Source organism: Arachis hypogaea, chromosome 13 (assembly GCF_003086295.3).
Source record: "Arachis hypogaea cultivar Tifrunner chromosome 13, arahy.Tifrunner.gnm2.J5K5, whole genome shotgun sequence".
Lineage (NCBI taxonomy): Eukaryota > Viridiplantae > Streptophyta > Magnoliopsida > Fabales > Fabaceae > Arachis > Arachis hypogaea.
The window spans coordinates 120,508,234-120,531,578 of NC_092048.1; the positions used below are offsets into that span (position 1 = coordinate 120,508,234).

The 23,345-nt window shown below is 37.8% G+C and overlaps 1 non-coding gene across 1 annotated transcript; it reads left to right on the forward strand.

Moving 5' to 3' along the window:
- The first annotated feature begins 8,770 nt into the window (after positions 1-8,770).
- LOC112739509 (small nucleolar RNA R71) lies at positions 8,771-8,874 on the forward strand. The gene has a single exon (XR_003170444.1). It is a non-coding gene; the product is annotated as a small nucleolar RNA R71 (small nucleolar RNA).
- The last annotated feature ends 14,471 nt before the right edge of the window (positions 8,875-23,345 follow it).

The following is a 23,345-nucleotide window of genomic DNA, read 5'->3' on the forward strand; positions in this document are numbered from 1 at the left end:
CCTTGCATCACTTTGCAGCTTCTAAAGACTTCTATCTAACGATTTAGCAGACAGCATTGCACAGATCGCAAAAGATTCTTCCGGGAAGGCACGTATCGTCAAGTTAAAACTCACAATAGAGTGAGGTCGATCCCACAAGATGGTGATGAGCAATTCAATAGAATGTGTTTATTGACGGAATCAAGATTAGATGAGATGCGAATGTAAATTGGGGGAAAAGTAAATGACAAAAATTGAAATGGGAATCTTAATTGCATGAATAAAGAGCATAAGCTAAATTGCTAAATTAAAAGGGAATGGGGTGATGATGAATAGTGCAAAATTAAAAAAGTGGAATCAGAATGGGATCATGGTGTTAGAGATATTGAATCTCGAATAAACAACTTTTATCCCTTTCCTCAACCAATGCTTCTTGAATTTTGCTTGCAATTTATATGATTGGATCCCATCCCTCCTCACCAATTCTCTCTAAAAACAAGTTCCAATCCCTTGGTTAAATGTCATAAGAAGAGATGATGCCGATCACTGATTATACACACATTTCAGACACAATTTGGTGGATTACATGTCACAATATCCATCCAACCCCAATCCAATTCACTGTGAGAAAGCTTCTCTAGCATGAATCCTCCATTCCTTTCCAAGGTTCCGAAGGATTCCAATTATGGGTAGTTTCTTTCCCAAGACAACTACCAATGATTAGATCGAGAAGCTTCTAACAAAATTCAAGAGAAAAGATTGAAGAAGAAGATAAACTATTATTGATCATTGATTACAATAGAGCTCCCTAACCCAATGAAAGGGGTTTAGTGAGTCATAGCTCTGAATTCAATTACAAAGAAATGAAAACTAGCTAAATGAAAAGGTAAAAGTCCTCTCTAACTTAAATTCTATCCTATTTATACACTTTCTATATTGAGCTTCTGTTGTGTTTCTTGGGCTTTGAGGCCTCTCCCTGCTTTCCTTTTGCCTTGGGTTTATGATCCATAATCTTGATGAGGCTGTTGATCCAAATTCTGTAACATTCATTGAGCCAACTTAGTGATAATCAAATAATGACACATGACTCAATAAATTGAAGTTTCAGACTCATCAATCCTTCAGGCCCAATCCCATAAACCATGATATTCAATTGGGTTTCATACCAGAGTAAGTTTAAGTTAATGTTTGTGCTCAAATACTAACTTAAACCGCAATATTGTTGGCCAGAAACCTTTTCCAAGAGTGGCGTTTAAGTTGCAGTTTAAGCTTAAACTGTAGCTTAAACGCCAGACACTTCCAGTGATGCCTTTTGTGGAAGCACGTTTAAGCTTCAGTTTAAGGTTAAACTGAAGCTTAAACGTGGAAATGGAAGAAGGCAGCCCTGGAGGGTAATATAGTCGAACACGTTTAAGCTTCAGTTTAAGGTTAAACTGAAGCTTAAACTGGAGATAGAAAAGGCAGCCCTGGAGGTCGAACACGTTTAAGCTCCAGTTTAAGGTTAAACTGGAGCTTAAACGTGGAAATGGAAGAAGGCATCCTGGAGGTCGAACACGTTTAAGCTCCAGTTTAAGGTTAAACTGGAGCTTAAACGTGGAAGCTGAGAAAGGTAGCCCTGGAGGTCGAACACGTTTAAGCTCCAGTTTAAGGTTAAACTGGAGCTTAAACGTCGAAGCTGAGAAAGGTAGCCCTGGAGGTCGAACACGTTTAAGCTCCAGTTTAAGGTTAAACTGGAGCTTAAACGTGGAAGCTGAGAAAGGTAGCCCTGGAGGTCGAACACGTTTAAGCTCAGTTAAGGTTAAACTGGAGCTTAAACGTGGAAATGGAGAAAGCAACCCTGGAGGAGAAACTTGGTCGAACACGTTTAAGCTCCAGTTTAAGGTCAAACTGGGAGCTTAAACGTGGAAATGGCTCCCTGGTGCCTTTCCCCTTTCTGGCGTTTAACCTCCAGTTTAAGGTTAAACTGGAGGTTAAACGTGGAACTGCCCCCCTTGGTGCCCTTCTCACTTCTGGCGTTTAACCTCCAGTTTAAGGTTAAACTGGAGGTTAAACTTCAATTCCAGCATTTCTTAGCCTTCATGATTCTGGCGTTTAAGCTCCAGTTTAGGCTTAAACTGGAACTTAAACTCCACATGTGATATTCAAGCTTCCTTTATTGATTTTGTTGCTTCCTTGCTTAGCCTCTTCTTCCCTGAAATCATCCAAACAATTGCATCAAAGTCTTGCAAAATTTCATGAGAAATCTTCCATTCATAGCATTCAAGTAATATAACTAAAAACTCATGGAATTGCATCAAAATCATACTGTTTGGATGGTTCATTGCTTTGTTATTCATTTAACCATTCTTGGTTACTTTAAGCTCAAGAAAATGCATAAAACAACTAAAATTAACAGAAAAATGCTAGTGAAACTAGCCTAAGATGCCTTGGCATCACAACACCAAACTTAATACTTGCTTGTCCCTAAGCAAGTCCTGAGTTATTTGAGAAGAAAGTATGAAACAGAAAGCAATTACATTGGCTATATTAGCAAGCATTTGAAGTTCATCAGAAGGGTTTTATGCAAAAAGTTGCAGCATCACTTTTTCATTCTTATCAGGTAAGATTATCACTTTTTCATTGCATCCATCAAACACTGCTATGGCCTCTTGTTATTCTTATGTCCTTGGCACTTTTCTCTTCTTTGTTTTTCTTTTCTTTTTCTTAGAGCTCCTTTGCTCCTTGTTTGCTTAGTGTCATGTGTTGCACAAGCCTTTGGCATTTTCTTTTTCTTATCAGTGCACTACACATATCCACTTTAGGCATTTTAGTTCACATTTCTTCTTGAGACATTGGTGCCCAGCACCTCTTTGTGTGACTAAATGTTTTGTATTTAGATTGCTCTTGATAATGGACTTTTGGTTGATAATCCCGGGTTAGTTAACCCAAGTTACCAAGTGTTGAAACACTCCTCAGAACCTATTCATCCAAGCATATCCTTAATACATAAACACCACAGGCATTTGTCTCAGAAGTTCAAACCATTGGTGCCTAGCTTATTTTCTCAATTTTTTTCTTTTTGGTTGCCCTTTTTCAGTGGCTTTTTCTTCTTCTTTTTCTTTCTTTTTCATGGCCAAAGACATTTATTCATCAAGATCCATAGACAGTTTTCAAATTCTACACAAAAAATGATAATTCTACACTCTATTTCCAGTGATCTGACTTAAACAATCAAGCATGCATACCACCACTTAATTCTACTTGATTTGTCACTAATTGAGCCAAGTCATTTTTGTTCAAACTTTTCTTTTATTTTTGGAAACAGAACAAGCATGGCAAGCATTTGTTTAAGAAGGTGGAGTTATATCCAAACATCTAGGCATTCACTTTATTCAAAGCAATAAACAGACAAATATACTAAAAACTTCACATTCCAGAAAGATTCAACATTTACAGTTTAAACCAGAACAAGCATGCTTTTGTTTGCCCTTTTTAAAGAATTATCAAGGAACAATACCACCTTGTGAAATTCCTTGTTTTCTCTTTGTTGCCAGGAAACAATTTGATTTCTCCTTCTTCTCCTAAATGTTGCTTCATGCTTTAAGATCCTTGTTTCCTTTCCTACAAAGAGTGATGAAGTTGCTTGCTTCTCAAGCACTTGAGTGGTTAGCTCAACTATGTGTGGGCAAGTATCTGAGTCTTAAGTTGGTGTGTGAACACCAAACTTAGTCTCCCACTTACTTCTCTGTGCTTTGAATCCTTGAGTTCTCTTTGGAATGAAGTTGCTGCTAAGGGTTTTAAGCATTCTGTGACTGCTTAGAATGGTTGTTCCTTTCATATAATTCAAAGGTTGTTGTGTTCAGTTGATCTTTATGGTGGAACACCAAACTTAGAGTCACACATTCCCCTTTGAATTATTGATCCACGAATTCATTGTTTGGTGTGAAACACCAAACTTAATTCTTTGCAATGCACAGAGACTACTTCACCCTTTTTATTGAAACAAATAAAAGAAACAGCAAAAGGGTATTACCTCAGGTTGGGTTGCCTCCCAACAAGCGCTTCTTTAACGTCATTAGCTTGACGGTCAGCTTCCTCAGTTGAGGTGATATTTAACTTTGTCCTTCTCCTCCACATCTCCCAAGTAATGTTTGAGTCTTTGACCGTTCACAATGAAGGTTCGTTGTGACTTTTCTTCCATGATTTCTACTTGTCCATATTTGGAGACCTTGGTGACAAGGAATGGTCCAGACCACCTTGATTTTAGCTTCCCTGGAAATAGCTTCAGTCTAGAATTGTAGAGCAATACTTTTTGTCCTTCTTCAAATTTCCTTGGGGCTATGTTGCTGTCATGCTTCTTCTTTGCTCTTTCTTTGTAAATTTTGGCATTCTCATAAGCTTCCGCTCTGAATTCTTCCAACTCTTGAATTTGCAACATCCTTCTTTCTCCAGCAGCTTTGTTGTCCAAGTTCAAAGTTTCAAGGCCTAGTATGCCTTGTGCTCCAACTCCAGTGGCAAATGGCAAGCTTTTCCATATACTAGTTGGTAAGGAGACATTCCAATTGGTGTTTTGAAAGCTGTCCTATATGCCCAAAGAGCATCATCTAGCTTAATCGACCAGTCCTTCCTTGAAGTTCCCACAGTCTTTTCCAGGATCCTTTTGAGTTCTCTGTTAGATATTTCGGCTTGCCCACTTGTCTGTGGATGGTATGGTGTGGCTACCTTGTGTTTGACTCCATATTTTAGAAGCAATGCCTCTAATGGTTTGTTGCAGAAGTGGCTTCCTCCATCACTGATGATTGCTCTTGGAACCCCAAAACGGCAAAAAATGTGTTTTCTGAGGAAGTTCATGACTACCTTATTATCATTGGTTGGAGTTGCTATTGCTTCAACCCATTTGGAGACATAGTCTACTGCCACAAGAATGTAATTATTTGAGTATGAGGAGGGAAAGGGTCCCATGAAATCTATCCCCCATACATCAAACAATTCAAGTTCCAGAATGAATTGTTGTGGCATTTCATTTCTTCTTGGCAGGTTCCCCGCTTTCTGGCATTCATGGCAGTGCTTCACTAATTCTTTTGCATCTTTGAAGATAGTGGGCCAATAAAAACCACACTGCAACACCTTAGCTGCTGTTCTTTCTCCTGCAAAATGTCCTCCATAAGTGGAGCCATGGCAGTCCCATAAGACTTCCCTTCCTTCTTCCTCGGATATGCATCTTCTGAGTATGCCATCGGAACATTTTTTGAACAAGTATGGTTCGTCCCAGATGAAGTATTTGGCATCATTTACCAATTTCTTCCTTTGATGTTTGTTGAATTCCAACGGTAAACTCCCAGTGGCCTTGAAGTTTGCTATGTCTGCAAACCAGGGTGCTTTGTGAATTACCATGAGTTGTTCATCAGGAAAGCACTCATTTATATGTGTGCTTTGTGCGCTTCCTTCTTCACATGGTATTCTTGATAAATGGTCTGCCACCTTGTTCTCTACACCCTTCTTGTCTTTGATTTCAATGTCAAATTCCTGCAACAAAAGAACCCATCTAATAAGTCTTGGTTTGGATTCTTGTTTAGCAAGTAAGTATTTTAAAGCTGAATGATCAGTGAAGACCATGACTTTAGATCCAATGAGATAGGATCTAAATTTGTCAAATGCAAAGACTATTGCCAAGAGTTCTTTTTCAGTGGTTGTGTAATTCCTTTGGTTATCATTCAAGACTTTACTGGCATAATAAATCACATGTACCAAATTGTCTTTCCTTTGTCCTAACACTGCCCCAATAGCAAGGTCTGATGCATCACACATCAGTTCAAAAGGTAAGTTCCAATCAGGTGGGGCAATGATAGGTGCAGAGGAAAGTTTTTGCTTCAAAAGTTCATAGGCTAGCATGCAATTTTTATCAAATACAAAGGGTGTATCAGAGACAAGCAAGTTACTCAAGGGTTTGGCTATTTTAGAAAAGTCTCTAATAAACCTTCTGTAAAAACCAGCGTGTCCCAAAAAACTCCTAACTGCCTTGACATTACTTGGTGGAGGTAATTTTTCAATGAGTTCCACCTTAGCTCTGTCCACCTCAATACCTCTATTAGAGATTTTGTGGCCAAGGACTATTCCTTCTGTGACCATGAAATGACACTTTTCCCAGTTTAATACTAGGTTAGTCTCTTGGCACCTCTTAAGCACCAAGGCAAGGTGGTGTAGGCAGCTAGGAAAAGAATCTCCAAACACAGAAAAATCGTCCATGAAGACCTCAATAAATTTTTCAATCATGTCCGAAAAGATGGACAGCATGCATCTTTGGAAAGTGGCAGGTGCATTGCACAATCCAAAGGGCATGCGTCTATAAGCAAAAACTCCATATGGACAAACAAATGATGTTTTCTCTTGATCTCTAGGATCAACTACTATTTGGTTGTAGCCTGAATATCCATCCAAAAAGCAATAGTAAGCATGTCCGGCAAGCCTTTCAAGCATCTGATCCATGAATGGGAGTGGGAAATGATCCTTTCTGGTGGCTTCATTGAGCTTCCTGTAGTCTATGCACATCCTCCACCCAGTGACGGTTCTTGTGGGTATGAGTTCGTTCTTCTCATTTGGCACCACAGTTATGCCACCTTTCTTGGGAACTACATGGATGGGACTAACCCATGGGCTATCAGAAATGGGGTAGATTACCCCTGCCTGCCATAACTTCATGACTTCCTTTTGTACCACTTCTTTCATGACAGGATTCAATCTTCTCTGAGCTTGAATGGAGGGTCTAGCATCCTCTTCTAACAAGATTTTATGCATGCATATGGATGAACTTATCCCCTTCAAATCGGCTAGGGTCCATCCAATGGCATCTTGATGAGTTTGTAGCACCTTGATCAATTCTTCTTCCTGTTCTTGGCTCAGGGCAGAGCTAATGATAACAGGGTGACTCTCATCACTACCCAAGTATGCATACTTGAGATTAGGGGGCAATGCTTTGAGCTCAGGTTTTGGTGCTTCCTTCTCTTCTTTCACTCTCTCTGGCATGCTGGGCATGGTTGTTTCAGCAGCCTTGATGTCACTAACTTCAATATCCTTAGTGAACTCCTCCTCTGCCACTTCCTTTATTGTTTCCTCAAAAGTTTCTTGTACTGCAATGTCCACTACATCAACCCTCATGCATTCCCTTAGTGATTCTGATGGATAGCTCATTGCCTTGAATACGTTAAACACCAATTTCTCATCATGTAGTCTAAGAGTGAGTTCACCCTTTTGTACATCTATGATGGCTCCAGCAGTAGCTAGGAAGGGTCTTCCCAGAATTATTGAAGCTTTGGCTTCTTCCTCCATATCTAACACCACAAAATCAGCAGGAAATATAAAATCTCCCACTTTCACCAACAAATCCTCAACTATCCCATGAGGGAATTTAAAAGTTCGATCTGCCAATTGGAGGGCCATTCTTGTTGGTTTGGCTTCCTCAATCTTCATTCTTCTCATCATTGTTAGAGACATCAAATTGATGCTGGCCCCTAAGTCACACAAGGCCTTCTCCACCATGACTTCTCCTATGATGCAGGGGATTTAGAAACTGCCTGGGTCCTTCAATTTCTGAGGCAATTTGTGCTGAATGATGGCACTGCATTCTTCGGTTAACAACACAGTTTCCTCATTTCTCCAGCTTCTCTTCTTGGTCATTAATTCTTTTAAGAATTTTGCATAGAGTGGCATTTGCTCTATTGCCTCAGCAAACGGAATGTTGATTTGGAGCTTCTTGAAAATCTCCAAGAACCTGGAGAATTGACCATCCTTTTCACTTTTCATCAAACGTTGAGGATATGGTGCTTTAGGTGTATAAGGCTTCAGGACCTCTTTTTCTTTTTCTTTTGTTGCGGACGGTGTAAAAGATTGTCCTTGTTCCTTGTCTCTCACATGTTCCCTTGCTTCATCCTCTGTGGTTTCCTTTGAGATCTCCTTTAGATTCTTTCCACTTCTGAGGGTTATGGCCTTACATTCTTCCCTTGCAATAGCCTTGGCAGCATGAGAAACGCTTGTCTCAGGGGTTTGCTTAGACAAATACAAAATTTGATTTTCTAGCTTCTGGATGGCAGCTCCTTGGTTTTGCAGGTTAGAATTTACTTCTTCCTTAAAAGCTTTCAATTCGGTTATGTCTTGACTCATGGTTGCAAGCATTCCTTCTATCCTGTTTAATTGATCTTGAAATTGTTGGTTCGGGTTAGGTTGGGTAGGTTGATTATTTTGGCCATGATATGGTGGTTGAGAGTAAGTGTTTTGTGTGGCTTGGTATGATCTTTGGTTGGAGTTTTGGTATGTGGAATTGTTATGTTGGTTGTGGTTGTAAGGTTTGTGGTTTTGTGGTTGGGTTTGTTGATTCCCCCACCCAAAGTTTGGGTGATTTTTCCATCCTGGGTTGTAAGTGTTGGAATTTGGATCATATGATTGCCTTTGTTGGTTTCCCACATAGTTGGCCTCTTCCCAATCACCTCCTTCAATGCTTACTTCCTCTTGATCTTGTGTGTGTATTGCAGCTACTTGCTTTGTTTCTAATTGCCTGGTAAGCTCTGCTAGTTGCTTGGCAAACACCTTGTTTTGGGCTAGAATTGTATTAACATGGTTCAGCTCCATGACTCCCTTAGTGTTGTGCCTCTCTGATGCATAGTAGTACTCATTCTTAGCCACTGTCTCAATCACTTCAATGGCTTCTTCCACAGTCTTTTTTCTGTTCAATGAACCTCCTGATGAATGGTCTACAGCCTTCCTTGATTCATAAGAGAGTCCATCATAGAAAATATGCAATTGCACCCAATCATGGAACATGTCTGGTGGGCATTTCCTTGTCAAATCCTTGAATCTCTCCCATGCCTCGTAGAGAGTTTCACCATCTTGTTGTCTAAAAGTTTGAACCTCAGACCGAAGCCTATTGACCTTTTGTGGGGGGTAGAAACGTGCCAGAAACTTGCTTTCCACCTCATCCCATGTTGTTAGACTCCCCCTTGGGAATGATTCCAGCCACTTAGCTGCTTTGTCCCTAAGTGAAAATGGGAACAAAAGCAGTTTATAGGCATCTTCCTGGACTCCATTGGACTTCACAGTGTCACAAATTCTCAGGAATTTTGTGAGATGTTGGTTGGGATCTTCATTAGCACTCCCACCAAATGAACAATGATTCTCCACAAGTGATATTAGCTGTGGTTTGAGCTCAAAATTGTTGGCCTGAATGGGTGGTTTCTGGATGCTGCTACCACAATTCCCAGAGGTTGGGTTTATGTATGAACTAAGAACCCTCCTCTCAGGAATGGCATTGTTTCCATCAGCTCTCTCATGGTTGTGAACTTCTCTATCCATGTTGAGATCTAAAGCTTCCTCAAATTGTCCTCAGATTCTCCTTCAAATTCCTCTTCTCCCAGTACTCTCTTCCCTCTTGCTTCCCTTCTCAGTCTATGAAGGGTCCTCTCTGGTTCGGTATATGGAGGAGTTGATGTCTCTCCTCTCCTACCTGTCATACAAGAACACAACACAGGCAACAAACAAGTGAAATACTCTTGGTTAATGGAAGAGTATGGTTAGAGCAATTGAGGAATTAATTCAAACAGTTAGTGAGTCAGTGGGTTAGTTGCTTGAATTTAAAGGCATAAAGAAAGAAAGCATGTAACAGAGTGCAGAAATTAAAATTCAACAAGTAACTTGTACTGAATTAATCAAAACAAAAAAAAATGCTCAATCTAGTTAACTTCCAATTTGAGAATTGTCAATCGAAAACCAATCCCCGGCAACGGCGCCATAAACTTGATGCGCATAAACTTGTTATGCTACGATTTAGGAAATTGCACGATCGGCAAAATTCCTTCCGGCAAGTGCACCGGTTATCGTCAAGTAAAAACTCACAATAGAGTGAGGTCGAATCCCACAAGGATTGGTTGAGTGAGCAATTCAGATTAGAAGTGTGTTCTAGTTGAGCGGAATCAAGATTTAGATGAGAATTGCGGAATGTAAAATTGGCGGGAAAAGTAAATGACAAGAAATTGAAATGGCGGAATCTTAAATTGCATGAATTAAAGAGCATAAGCTAAATTGCTGAAATTAAAAGGGAATGGGGGTGATTGCATGAATTGAGTTGCAAAATGTAAAGAGAAAGTGGAAATCAGAAATGGGGAATTCATTGGGTGTTAGGAGATATTGAAATCTCCGAATCAAAACAACTTTTATCCCTTCCTCAACCAATGCATTCATTGAATTTTGCTTGGCAATCTTATATGATTGGATCCCAATCCCTTGGCTCACCAATTCTCTCTAAAAACGAACAGATTCCCAATCCCTTGGTTTAAATGTTCATAAGAAGAGATGATGCTCGATCACTGATTATACCACACAGTTTCATGAACCACAATTTGGTAGGATTACATGTCACAATATCCATCCAAACCCCAATCCAATTCACTGTGAGAAAGCTTCTCTAGCATGAATCCTCCATTCCTTTCCCAAGGTTCCGAAGGATTCCAATTATGGGTAGTTTCTTTCCCAAGACAACTACCCAATGGAATTAGATCGAGAAGCTTTCTAACAAAATTCAAGAGAAAAGATTGAAGAAGAAGATAAACTATTATTGATTCATTGAATTACAATAGAGCTCCCTAACCCAATGAAAGGGGGTTTAGTGAGTCATAGCTCTGAATTCAATTACAAAGAAATGAAAACTAGCTAAATGAAAAGGTAAAAAGTCCTCTCTAACTTAAATTCTATCCTATTTATACACTTTCTATATTGAGCTTCTGTTGTGTTTCTTGGGCTTTGAGGCCTCTCCCTGCTTTCCTTTTGCCTTGGGTTTATGATCCATAATCTTGATGAGGCTGTTGATCCAAATTCTGTAACATTCATTGAGCCAACTTAGTGATAATCAAATAATGACACATGACTCAATAAATTGAAGTTTCAGACTCATCAATCCTTCAGGCCCAATCCCATAAACCATGATATTCAATTGGGTTTCATACCAGAGTAAGTTTAAGTTAATGTTTGTGCTCAAATACTAACTTAAACCGCAATATTGTTGGCCCAGAAACCTTTTCCAAGAGTGGCGTTTAAGTTGCAGTTTAAGCTTAAACTGTAGCTTAAACGCCAGACACTTCCAGTGATGCCTTTTGTGGAAGCACGTTTAAGCTTCAGTTTAAGGTTAAACTGAAGCTTAAACGTGGAAATGGAAGAAGGCAGCCCTGGAGGGTAATATAGTCGAACACGTTTAAGCTTCAGTTTAAGGTTAAACTGAAGCTTAAACGTGGAGATAGAAAAGGCAGCCCTGGAGGTCGAACACGTTTAAGCTCCAGTTTAAGGTTAAACTGGAGCTTAAACGTGGAAATGGAAGAAGGCATCCTGGAGGTCGAACACGTTTAAGCTCCAGTTTAAGGTTAAACTGGAGCTTAAACGTGGAAGCTGAGAAAGGTAGCCCTGGAGGTCGAACACGTTTAAGCTCCAGTTTAAGGTTAAACTGGAGCTTAAACGTGGAAGCTGAGAAAGGTAGCCCTGGAGGTCGAACACGTTTAAGCTCCAGTTTAAGGTTAAACTGGAGCTTAAACGTGGAAATGGAGAAAGCAACCCTGGAGGAGAAACTTGGTCGAACACGTTTAAGCTCCAGTTTAAGGTCAAACTGGAGCTTAAACGTGGAAATGGCTCCCTGGTGCCTTTCCCCTTTCTGGCGTTTAACCTCCAGTTTAAGGTTAAACTGGAGGTTAAACGTGGAACTGCCCTCCTTGGTGTCCTTCTCACTTCTGGCGTTTAACCTCCAGTTTAAGGTTAAACTGGAGGTTAAACTTCAATTCCAGCATTTCTTAGCCTTCCTGATTCTGGCGTTTAAGCTCCAGTTTAGGCTTAAACTGGAACTTAAACTCCACATGTGATATTCAAGCTTCCTTTATTGATTTTGTTGCTTCCTTGCTTAGCCTCTTCTTCCCTGAAATCATCCAAACAATTGCATCAAAGTCTTGCAAAATTTCATGAGAAATCTTCCATTCATAGCATTCAAGTAATATAACTAAAAACTCATGGAATTTGCATCAAAATCATACTGTTTGGATGGTTCATTGCTTTGTTATTCATTTAACCATTCTTGGTTACTTTAAGCTCAAGAAAATGCATAAAACAACTAAAACTAACAGAAAAATGCTAGTGAAACTAGCCTAAGATGCCTTGGCATCAGTTTTATAAGTGCTGATTTGGTTTTAGTGAGTTTATATGGGTTGATTTTGCTGTTTAGTGCTGCTTTATCCTTGTTAATGGCTGATTTCATGCCTTGTTTTGATTGAGCAATGATGATGATGGCCTTATTCTGAGCTGTTTTATAAGTGCTTATTTTGTTTTAGTGAGTTTATATGGGTTGATTTTGCTGATTAGTGCTGCTTTATCCTTGTTAATGGCTGATTTCATGCCTTGTGTTCATTGAGCAATGATGATGATGGCCTTATTCTGAGCTGTTTTATAAGTGCTGATTTGGTTTTAGTGAGTTTATCTGGGTTGATTTTGCTGTTTAGTGCTGCTTTATCCTCGTTAATGGCTGATTTCATGCCTTGTTTTGATAGAGCAATGATGCTGATGACCTTATTCTGAGCTGTTTTATTAGTGCTGATTTGGTTTTATTGAGTTTATATGGGTTGATTTTGCTGTTTAGTGCTGCTTTATCCTTGTTAATGGCTGATTTCATGCCTTGTTTTGATTGAGCAATGATGATGATGGCCTTATTCTGAACTGTTTTATAAGTGCTTATTTTGTTTTAGTGAGTTTATATGGGTTGATTTTGCTGATTAGTGCTGCTTTATCCTTGTTAATGGCTGATTTCATGCCTTGTGTTGATTGAGCAATGATGATGATGGCCTTATTCTGAGCTATTTTATAAGTGCTTATTTGGTTATAGTGAGTTTATATGGGTTGATTTTGCTGTTTAGTGCTGCTTTATCCTTGTTAATGGCTGATTTCATGGCTTGTTTTGATAGAGCAATGATACTGATGGCCTTATTCTGAGCTGTTTTATAAGTGCTGATTTGGTTTTAGTGAGTTTCTATGGGTTGATTTTGCTGTTTAGTGCTGCTTTATCCTTGTTAATGGCTGATTTCATGCCTTGTTTTGATTGAGCAATGATGTTGATGGCCTTATTTTGAGCTATTTTATAAGTGCTGATTTGGTTTTAGTGAGTTTATCTGGGTTCATTTTGCTGTTTAGTGCTGCTTTATCCTTGTTAATAGCTGATTTCATGCCTTGTTTTGATAGAGCAATGATGCTGATGGCCTTATTCTGAGCTGTTTTATAAGTGCTGATTTGGTTTTAGTGAGTTTCTATGGGTTGATTTTCTTGTTTAGTGCTGCTTTATCCTTGTTAATGGCTGATTTCATGCCTTGTTTTGATTGAGCAATGATGCTGATGGCCTTATTCTGAGCTGTTTAATAAGTGCTGATTTGGTTTAAGTGAGTTTATATGGGTTGATTTTGCTGTTTAGTGCTGCTTTATCCTTGTTAATGGCTGATTTCATGCCTTGTTTTGATTGAGCAATGATGCTGATGGCCTTATTCTTAGCTATTTTATAAGTGCTGATTTGGTTTTAGTGAGTTTATATGGGTTGATTTTGCTGTTTAGTGCTGCTTTATCCTTGTTAATGGCTGATTTCATGCCTTGTTTTGATTGAGCAATGATGATGATGGCCTTATTCTGAGCTGTTTTATAAGTGCTGATTTGGTTTTAGTGAGTTTATATGGGTTGATTTTGCTGTTTAGTGCTGCTTTATCCTCGTTAATGGCTGATTTCATGCCTTGTTTTGATAGAGCAATGATGCTGATGGCCTTATTCTGAGCTGTTTTATTAGTGCTGATTTGGTTTTAGTGAGTTTATATGGGTTGATTTTGCTGTTTAGTGCTACTTTATCCTCGTTAATGGCTGATTTCATGCCTTGTTTTGATTGAGCAATGATGCTGATGGCCTTATTCTGAGCTATTTTATAAGTGCTTATTTGGTTATAGTGAGTTTATATGGGTTGATTTTGCTGTTTAGTGCTGCTTTATCCTTGTTAATGGCTGATTTCATGCCTTGTTTTGATAGAGCAATGATACTGATGGCCTTATTCTGAGCTGTTTTATAAGTGCTGATTTGGTTTTAGCGAGTTTCTATGGGTTGATTTTGCTGTTTAGTGCTGCTTTATCCTTGTTAATGGCTGATTTCATGCCTTGTTTTGATTGAGCAATGATGTTGATGGCCTTATTCTGAGCTATTTTATAAGTGCTGATTTGGTTTTAGTGAGTTTATCTGGGTTCATTTTGCTGTTTAGTGCTGCTTTATCCTTGTTAATAGCTGATTTCATGCCTTGTTTTGATAGAGCAATGATGCTGATGGCCTTATTCTGAGCTGTTTTATAAGTGCTGATTTGGTTTTAGTGAGTTTCTATGGGTTGATTTTCTTGTTTAGTGCTGCTTTATCCTTGTTAATGGCTGATTTCATGCCTTGTTTTGATTGAGCAATGATGCTGATGGCCTTATTCTGAGCTGTTTTATAAGTGCTGATTTGGTTTAAGTGAGTTTATATGGGTTGATTTTGCTGTTTAGTGCTGCTTTATCCTTGTTAATGGCTGATTTCATGCCTTGTTTTGATTGAGCAATGATGCTGATGGCCTTATTCTGAGCTATTTTATAAGTGCTGATTTGGTTTTAGTGAGTTTATATGGGTTGATTTTGCTGTTTAGTGCTGCTTTATCCTTGTTAATGGCTGATTTCATGCCTTGTTTTGATTGAGCAATGATGCTGATGGCCTTATTCTGAGCTATTTTATAAGTGCTGATTTGGTTTTAGTGAGTTTATATGGGTTGATTTTGCTGTTTAGTGCTGCTTTATCCTTGTTAATGGCTGATTTCATGCCTTGTTTTGATTGAGCAATGATGCTGATGGCCTTATTCTTAGCTATTTTATAAGTGCTGATTTGGTTTTAGTGAGTTTATATGGGTTGATTTTGCTGTTTAGTGCTGCTTTATCCTTGTTAATGGCTGATTTCTTGCCTTGTTTTGATTGAGCAATGATGATGATGGCCTTATTCTGAGCTGTTTTATAAGTGCTGATTTGGTTTTAGTGAGTTTATATGGGTTGATTTTGCTGTTTAGTGCTGCTTTATCCTCGTTAATGGCTGATTTCATGCCTTGTTTTGATAGAGCAATGATGCTGATGGCCTTATTCTGAGCTGTTTTATTAGTGCTGATTTGGTTTTAGTGAGTTTATATGGGTTGATTTTGCTGTTTAGTGCTACTTTATCCTCGTTAATGGCTGATTTCATGCCTTGTTTTGATTGAGCAATGATGCTGATGGCCTTATTCTGAGCTATTTTATAAGTGCTTATTTGGTTATAGTGAGTTTATATGGGTTGATTTTGCTGTTTAGTGCTGCTTTATCCTTGTTAATGGCTGATTTCATGCCTTGTTTTGATAGAGCAATGATACTGATGGCCTTATTCTGAGCTGTTTTATAAGTGCTGATTTGGTTTTAGCGAGTTTCTATGGGTTGATTTTGCTGTTTAGTGCTGCTTTATCCTTGTTAATGGCTGATTTCATGCCTTGTTTTGATTTAGCAATGATGTTGATGGCCTTATTCTGAGCTATTTTATAAGTGCTGATTTGGTTTTAGTGAGTTTATCTGGGTTCATTTTGCTGTTTAGTGCTGCTTTATCCTTGTTAATAGCTGATTTCATGCCTTGTTTTGATAGAGCAATGATGCTGATGGCCTTATTCTGAGCTGTTTTATAAGTGCTGATTTGGTTTTAGTGAGTTTCTATGGGTTGATTTTCTTGTTTAGTGCTGCTTTATCCTTGTTAATGGCTGATTTCATGCCTTGTTTTGATTGAGCAATGATGCTGATGGCCTTATTCTGAGCTGTTTTATAAGTGCTGATTTGGTTTAAGTGAGTTTATATGGGTTGATTTTGCTGTTTAGTGCTGCTTTATCCTTGTTAATGGCTGATTTCATGCCTTGTTTTGATTGAGCAATGATGCTGATGGCCTTATTCTGAGCTATTTTATAAGTGCTGATTTGGTTTTAGTGAGTTTATATGGGTTGATTTTGCTGTTTAGTGCTGCTTTATCCTTGTTAATGGCTGATTTCATGCCTTGTTTTGATTGAGCAATGATGCTGATGGCCTTATTCTTAGCTATTTTATAAGTGCTGATTTGGTTTTAGTGAGTTTATATGGGTTGATTTTGCTGTTTAGTGCTGCTTTATCCTTGTTAATGGCTGATTTCATGCCTTGTTTTGATTGAGCAATGATGATGATGGCCTTATTCTAAGCTGTTTTATAAGTGCTGATTTGGTTTTAGTGAGTTTATATGGGTTGATTTTGCTGTTTAGTGCTGCTTTATCCTCGTTAATGGCTGATTTCATGCCTTGTTTTGATAGAGCAATGATGCTGATGGCCTTATTCTGAGCTGTTTTATTAGTGCTGATTTGGTTTTAGTGAGTTTATATGGGTTGATTTTGCTGTTTAGTGCTACTTTATCCTCGTTAATGGCTGATTTCATGCCTTGTTTTGATTGAGCAATGATGCTGATGGCCTTATTCTGAGCTATTTTATAAGTGCTTATTTGGTTATAGTGAGTTTATATGGGTTGATTTTGCTGTTTAGTGCTGCTTTATCCTTGTTAATGGCTGATTTCATGCCTTGTTTTGATAGAGCAATGATACTGATGGCCTTATTCTGAGCTGTTTTATAAGTGCTGATTTGGTTTTAGCGAGTTTCTATGGGTTGATTTTGCTGTTTAGTGCTGCTTTATCCTTGTTAATGGCTGATTTCATGCCTTGTTTTGATTGAGCAATGATGTTGATGGCCTTATTCTGAGCTATTTTATAAGTGCTGATTTGGTTTTAGTGAGTTTATCCGGGTTCATTTTGCTGTTTAGTGCTGCTTTATCCTTGTTAATAGCTGATTTCATGCCTTGTTTTGATAGAGCAATGATGCTGATGGCCTTATTCTGAGCTGTTTTATAAGTGCTGATTTGGTTTTAGTGAGTTTCTATGGGTTGATTTTCTTGTTTAGTGCTGTTTTATCCTTGTTAATGGCTGATTTCATGCCTTGTTTTGATTGAGCAATGATGCTGATGGCCTTATTCTGAGCTGTTTTATAAGTGCTGATTTGGTTTAAGTGAGTTTATATGGGTTGATTTTGCTGTTTAGTGCTGCTTTATCCTTGTTAATGGCTGATTTCATGCCTTGTTTTGATTGAGCAATGATGCTGATGGCCTTATTCTGAGCTATTTTATAAGTGCTGATTTGGTTTTAGTGAGTTTATATGGGTTGATTTTGCTGTTTAGTGCTGCTTTATCCTTGTTAATGGCTGATTTCATGCCTTGTTTTGATTGAGCAATGATGCTGATGACCTTATTCTGAGCTGTTTTATTAGTGCTGATTTGGTTTTAGTGAGTTTATATGGGTTGATTTTGCTGTTTAGTGCTGCTTTATCCTTGTTAATGGCTGATTTCATGCCTTGTTTTGATTGAGCAATGATGATGATGGCCTTATTCTGAACTGTTTTATAAGTGCTTATTTTGTTTTAGTGAGTTTATATGGGTTGATTTTGCTGATTAGTGCTGCTTTATCCTTGTTAATGGCTGATTTCATCCCTTGTGTTGATTGAGCAATGATGATGATGGCCTTATTCTGAGCTATTTTATAAGTGCTTATTTGGTTATAGTGAGTTTATATGGGTTGATTTTGCTGTTTAGTGCTGCTTTATCCTTGTTAATGGCTGATTTCATGCCTTGTTTTGATAGAGCAATGATACTGATGGCCTTATTCTGAGCTGTTTTATAAGTGCTGATTTGGTTTTAGTGAGTTTCTATGGGTTGATTTTGCTGTTTAGTGCTGCTTTATCCTTGTTAATGGCTGATTTCATGCCTTGTTTTGATTGAGCAATGATGTTGATGGCCTTATTCTGAGCTATTTTATAAGTGCTGATTTGGTTTTAGTGAGTTTATATGGGTTGATTTTGCTGTTTAGTGCTGCTTTATCCTTGTTAATGGCTGATTTCATGCCTTGTTTTGATTGAGCAATGATGCTGATGGCCTTATTCTGAGCTGTTTTATAAGTGCTGATTTGGTTTTAGTGAGTTTCTATGGGTTGATTTTCTTGTTTAGTGCTGCTTTATCCTTGTTAATGGCTGATTTCATGCCTTGTTTTGATTGAGCAATGATGCTGATGGCCTTATTCTGAGCTGTTTTATAAGTGCTGATTTGGTTTAAGTGAGTTTATATGGGTTGATTTTGCTGTTTAGTGCTGCTTTATCCTTGTTAATGGCTGATTTCATGCCTTGTTTTGATTGAGCAATGATGCTGATGGCCTTATTCTTAGCTATTTTATAAGTGCTGATTTGGTTTTAGTGAGTTTATATGGGTTGATTTTGCTGTTTAGTGCTGCTTTATCCTAGTTAATGGCTGATTTCATGCCTTGTTTTGATTGAGCAATGATGATGATGGCCTTATTCTGAGCTGTTTTATAAGTGCTGATTTGGTTTTAGTGAGTTTATATGGGTTGATTTTGCTGTTTAGTGCTGCTTTATCCTCGTTAATGGCTGATTTCATGCCTTGTTTTGATAGAGCAATGATGCTGATGGCCTTATTCTGAGCTGTTTTATTAGTGCTGATTTGGTTTTAGTGAGTTTATATGGGTTGATTTTGCTGTTTAGTGCTACTTTATCCTCGTTAATGGCTGATTTCATGCCTTGTTTTGATTGAGCAATGATGCTGATGGCCTTATTCTGAGCTATTTTATAAGTGCTTATTTGGTTATAGTGAGTTTATATGGGTTGATTTTACTGTTTAGTGCTGCTTTATCCTTGTTAATGGCTGATTTCATGCCTTGTTTTGATAGAGCAATGATACTGATGGCCTTATTCTGAGCTGTTTTATAAGTGCTGATTTGGTTTTAGCGAGTTTCTATGGGTTGATTTTGCTGTTTAGTGCTGCTTTATCCTTGTTAATGGCTGATTTCATGCCTTGTTTTGATTGAGCAATGATGTTGATGGCCTTATTCTGAGCTATTTTATAAGTGCTGATTTGGTTTTAGTGAGTTTATCTGGGTTCATTTTGCTGTTTAGTGCTGCTTTATCCTTGTTAATAGCTGATTTCATGCCTTGTTTTGATAGAGCAATGATGCTGATGGCCTTATTCTGAGCTGTTTTATAAGTGCTGATTTGGTTTTAGTGAGTTTCTATGGGTTGATTTTGCTGTTTAGTGCTGCTTTATCCTTGTTAATGGCTGATTTCATGCCTTGTTTTGATTGAGCAATGATGCTGATGGCCTTATTCTGAGCTGTTTTATAAGTACTGATTTGGTTTTAGTGAGTTTATATGGGTTGATTTTGCTGTTTAGTGCTGCTTTATCCTTGTTAATGGCTGATTTCATGCCTTGTTTTGATTGAGCAATGATGCTGATGGCCTTATTCTTAGCTATTTTATAAGTGCTGATTTGGTTTTAGTGAGTTTATATGGGTTGATTTTGCTGTTTAGTGCTGCTTTATCCTTGTTAATGGCTGATTTCATGCCTTGTTTTGATTGAGCAATGATGATGATGGCCTTATTCTGAGCTGTTTTATAAGTGCTGATTTGGTTTTAGTGAGTTTATATGGGTTGATTTTGCTGTTTAGTGCTGCTTTATCCTCGTTAATGGCTGATTTCATGCCTTGTTTTGATAGAGCAATGATGCTGATGGCCTTATTCTGAGCTGTTTTATTAGTGCTGATTTGGTTTTAGTGAGTTTATATGGGTTGATTTTGCTGTTTAGTGCTACTTTATCCTCGTTAATGGCTGATTTCATGCCTTGTTTTGATAGAGCAATGATGCTGATGGCCTTATTCTGAGCTGTTTTATAAGTGCCGATTTGGTTTTAGTGAGTTTCTATGGGTTGGTTTTGCTGTTTAGTGCTGCTTTATCCTTGTTAATGGCTGATTTCATGCCTTGTTTTGATTGAGCAATGATGCTGATGGCCTTATTCTGAGCTATTTTATAAGTGCTGATTTGGTTTTAGTGAGTTTATATGGGTTCATTTTGCTGTTTAGTGCTGCTTTATCCTTGTTAATAGCTGATTTTATGCCTTGTTTTGATTGAGCAATGATGATGATGGCCTTATTCTGAGCTATTTTATAAGTGCTGATTTGGTTTTAGTGAGTTTATATGGGTTCATTTTGCTGTTTAGTGCTGCTTAATCCTCGTTAATGGCTGATTTCATGCCTTGTTTTGATAGAGCAATGATGATGATGTCCTTATTCTGAGCTGTTTTATAAGTGCTTATTTGGTTTTAGTGAGTTTATATGGGTTGATTTTGCTGTTTAGTGCTGCTTTATCCTTGTTAATGGCTGATTTCATGCCTTGTTTTGATTGACCAATGATGCTGATGGCCTTATTCTGAGCTGTTTTATAAGTGCTTATTTGGTTTTAGCGAGTTTATATGGGTTGATTTTGCTGTTTAGTGCTGCTTTATCCTTGTTAATGGCTGATTTCATGCCTTGTTTTGATTGAGCAATGATGATGATGTCCTTATTCTGAGCTGTTTTATAAGTGCTTATTTGGTTTTAGTGAGTTTATATGGGTTGATTTTGCTGTTTAGTGCTGCTTTATCCTTGTTAATGGCTGATTTCATGCTTTGTTTTGATAGAGAAATGATGCTGATGGCCTTATTCTGAGCTGTTTTATAAGTGCTGATTTGGTTTTAGTGAGTTTATATGGGTTGATTTTGCTGTTTAGTGCTGCTTTATCCTTGTTAATGGCTGATTTCATGCCTTGTTTTGATTGAGCAATGATGCTGATGGCCTTATTCTGAGCTATTTTATAAGTGCTGATTTGGTTTTAGTGAGTTTATATGGGTTGATTTTGCTGTTTAGTGCTGCTTTATCCTCGTTAATGGCTGATTTCATGCCTTGTTTTGATAGAGCAATGATGCTGATGGCCTTATTCTGAGCTGTTTTATTAGTGCTGATTTGGTTTTAGTGAGTTTATATGGGTTAATTTTGCTGTTTAGTGCTGCTTTATCCTTGTTAATGGCTGATTTCATGCCTTGTTTTGATTGACCAATGATGATGATGGCCTTATTCTGAGCTATTTCATAAGTGCTTATTTTGTTTTAGTGAGTTTATATGGGTTGATTTTGCTGATTAGCGCTGCTTTATCCTTGTTAATGGCTGATTTTATGCCTTGTGTTGATTGAGCAATGATGATGATGGCCTTATTCTGAGCTGTTTTATAAGTGCTTATTTGGTTTTAGTGAGTTTATATAGGTTGATTTTTCTGTTTAGTGCTACTTTATCCTCGTTAATGGCTGATTTCATGCCTTGTTTTGATAGAGCAATGATGCTGATGGCCTTATTCTGAGGTGTTTTATAAGTGCTGATTTGGTTTTAGTGAGTTTCTATGGGTTGATTTTGCTGTTTAGTGCTGCTTTATCCTTGTTAATGGCTGATTTCATGCCTTGTTTTGATTGAGCAATGATGCTGATGGCCTTATTCTGAGCTATTTTATAAGTGCTGATTTGGTTTTTGTGAGTTTATCTGGGTTCATTTTGCTGTTTAGTGCTGCTTTATCCTTGTTAATAGCTGATTTCATGCCTTGTTTTTATAGAGCAATGATGCTGATGGCCTTATTCTGAGCTGTTTTATAAGTGCTTATTTGGTTTTAGTGAGTTTCTATGGGTTGATTTTGCTGTTTAGTGCTGCTTTATCCTTGTTAATGGCTGATTTCATGCCTTGTTTTGATTGAGCAATGATGTTGATGGCCTTATTCTGAACTATTTTATAAGTGCTGATTTGGTTTTAGTGAGTTTATATGGGTTCATTTTGCTGTTTAGTGCTGCTTTATCCTTGTTAATAGCTGATTTTTTGCCTTGTTTTGATTGAGCAATGATGATGATGGCCTTATTCTGAGCTATTTTATAAGTACTGATTTGGTTTTAGTGAGTTTATATGGGTTGATTTTGCTGTTTAGTGCTGCTTTATCCTTGTTAATGGCTGATTTCATGCCTTGTTTTGATTGAGCAATGATGCTGATGGCCTTATTCTTAGCTATTTTAAAAGTGCTGATTTGGTTTTAGTGAGTATATATGGGTTGATTTTGCTGTTTAGTGCTGCTTTATCCTTGTTAATGGCTGATTTCATGCCTTATTTTGATTGAGCAATGATGCTGATGGCCTTATTCTGAACTATTTTATAAGTGCTGATTTGGTTTTAGTGAGTTTATATGGGTTCATTTTGCTGTTTAGTGCTGCTTTATCCTTGTTAATAGCTGATTTTTTGCCTTGTTTTGATTGAGCAATGATGATGATGGCCTTATTCTGAGCTGTTTTATAAGTGCTTATTTTGTTTTAGTGAGTTTATATGGGTTGATTTTGCTGATTAGTGCTGCTTTATCCTTGTTAATGGCTGATTTCATGCCTTGTGTTCATTGAGCAATGAAGATGATGGCCTTATTCTGAGCTGTTTTATAAGTGCTGATTTGGTTTTAGTGAGTTTATCTGGGTTGATTTTGCTGTTTAGTGCTGCTTTATCCTCGTTAATGGCTGATTTCATGCCTTGTTTTGATAGAGCAATGATGCTGATGACCTTATTCTGAGCTGTTTTATTAGTGCTGATTTGGTTTTAGTGAGTTTATATGGGTTGATTTTGCTGTTTAGTGCTGCTTTATCCTTGTTAATGGCTGATTTCATGCCTTGTTTTGATTGAGCAATGATGATGATGGCCTTATTCTGAACTGTTTTATAAGTGCTTATTTTGTTTTAGTGAGTTTATATGGGTTGATTTTGCTGTTTAGTGCTGCTTTATCCTCGTTAATGGCTGATTTCATGCCTTGTTTTGATAGAGCAATGATGCTGATGGCCTTATTCTGAGCTGTTTTATTAGTGCTGATTTGGTTTTAGTGAGTTTATATGGGTTGATTTTGCTGTTTAGTGCTACTTTATCCTCGTTAATGGCTGATTTCATGCCTTGTTTTGATAGAGCAATGATGCTGATGGCCTTATTCTGAGCTGTTTTATAAGTGCTGATTTCGTTTTAGTGAGTTTCTTTGGGTTGATTTTGCTGTTTAGTGCTGCTTTATCCTTGTTAATGGTTGATTTCATGCCTTGTTTTGATTGAGCAATGATGCTGATGGCCTTATTCTGAGCTATTTTATAAGTGCTGATTTGGTTTTAGTGAGTTTATATGGGTTCATTTTGCTTTTTAGTGCTGCTTTATCCTTGTTAATAGCTGATTTTATGCCTTGTTTTGATTGAGCAATGATGATGATGGCCTTATTCTGAGCTATTTTATAAGTGCTGATTTGGTTTTAGTGAGTTTATATGGGTTCATTTTGCTATTTAGTGCTGCTTAATCCTCGTTAATGGCTGATTTCATGCCTTGTTTTGAT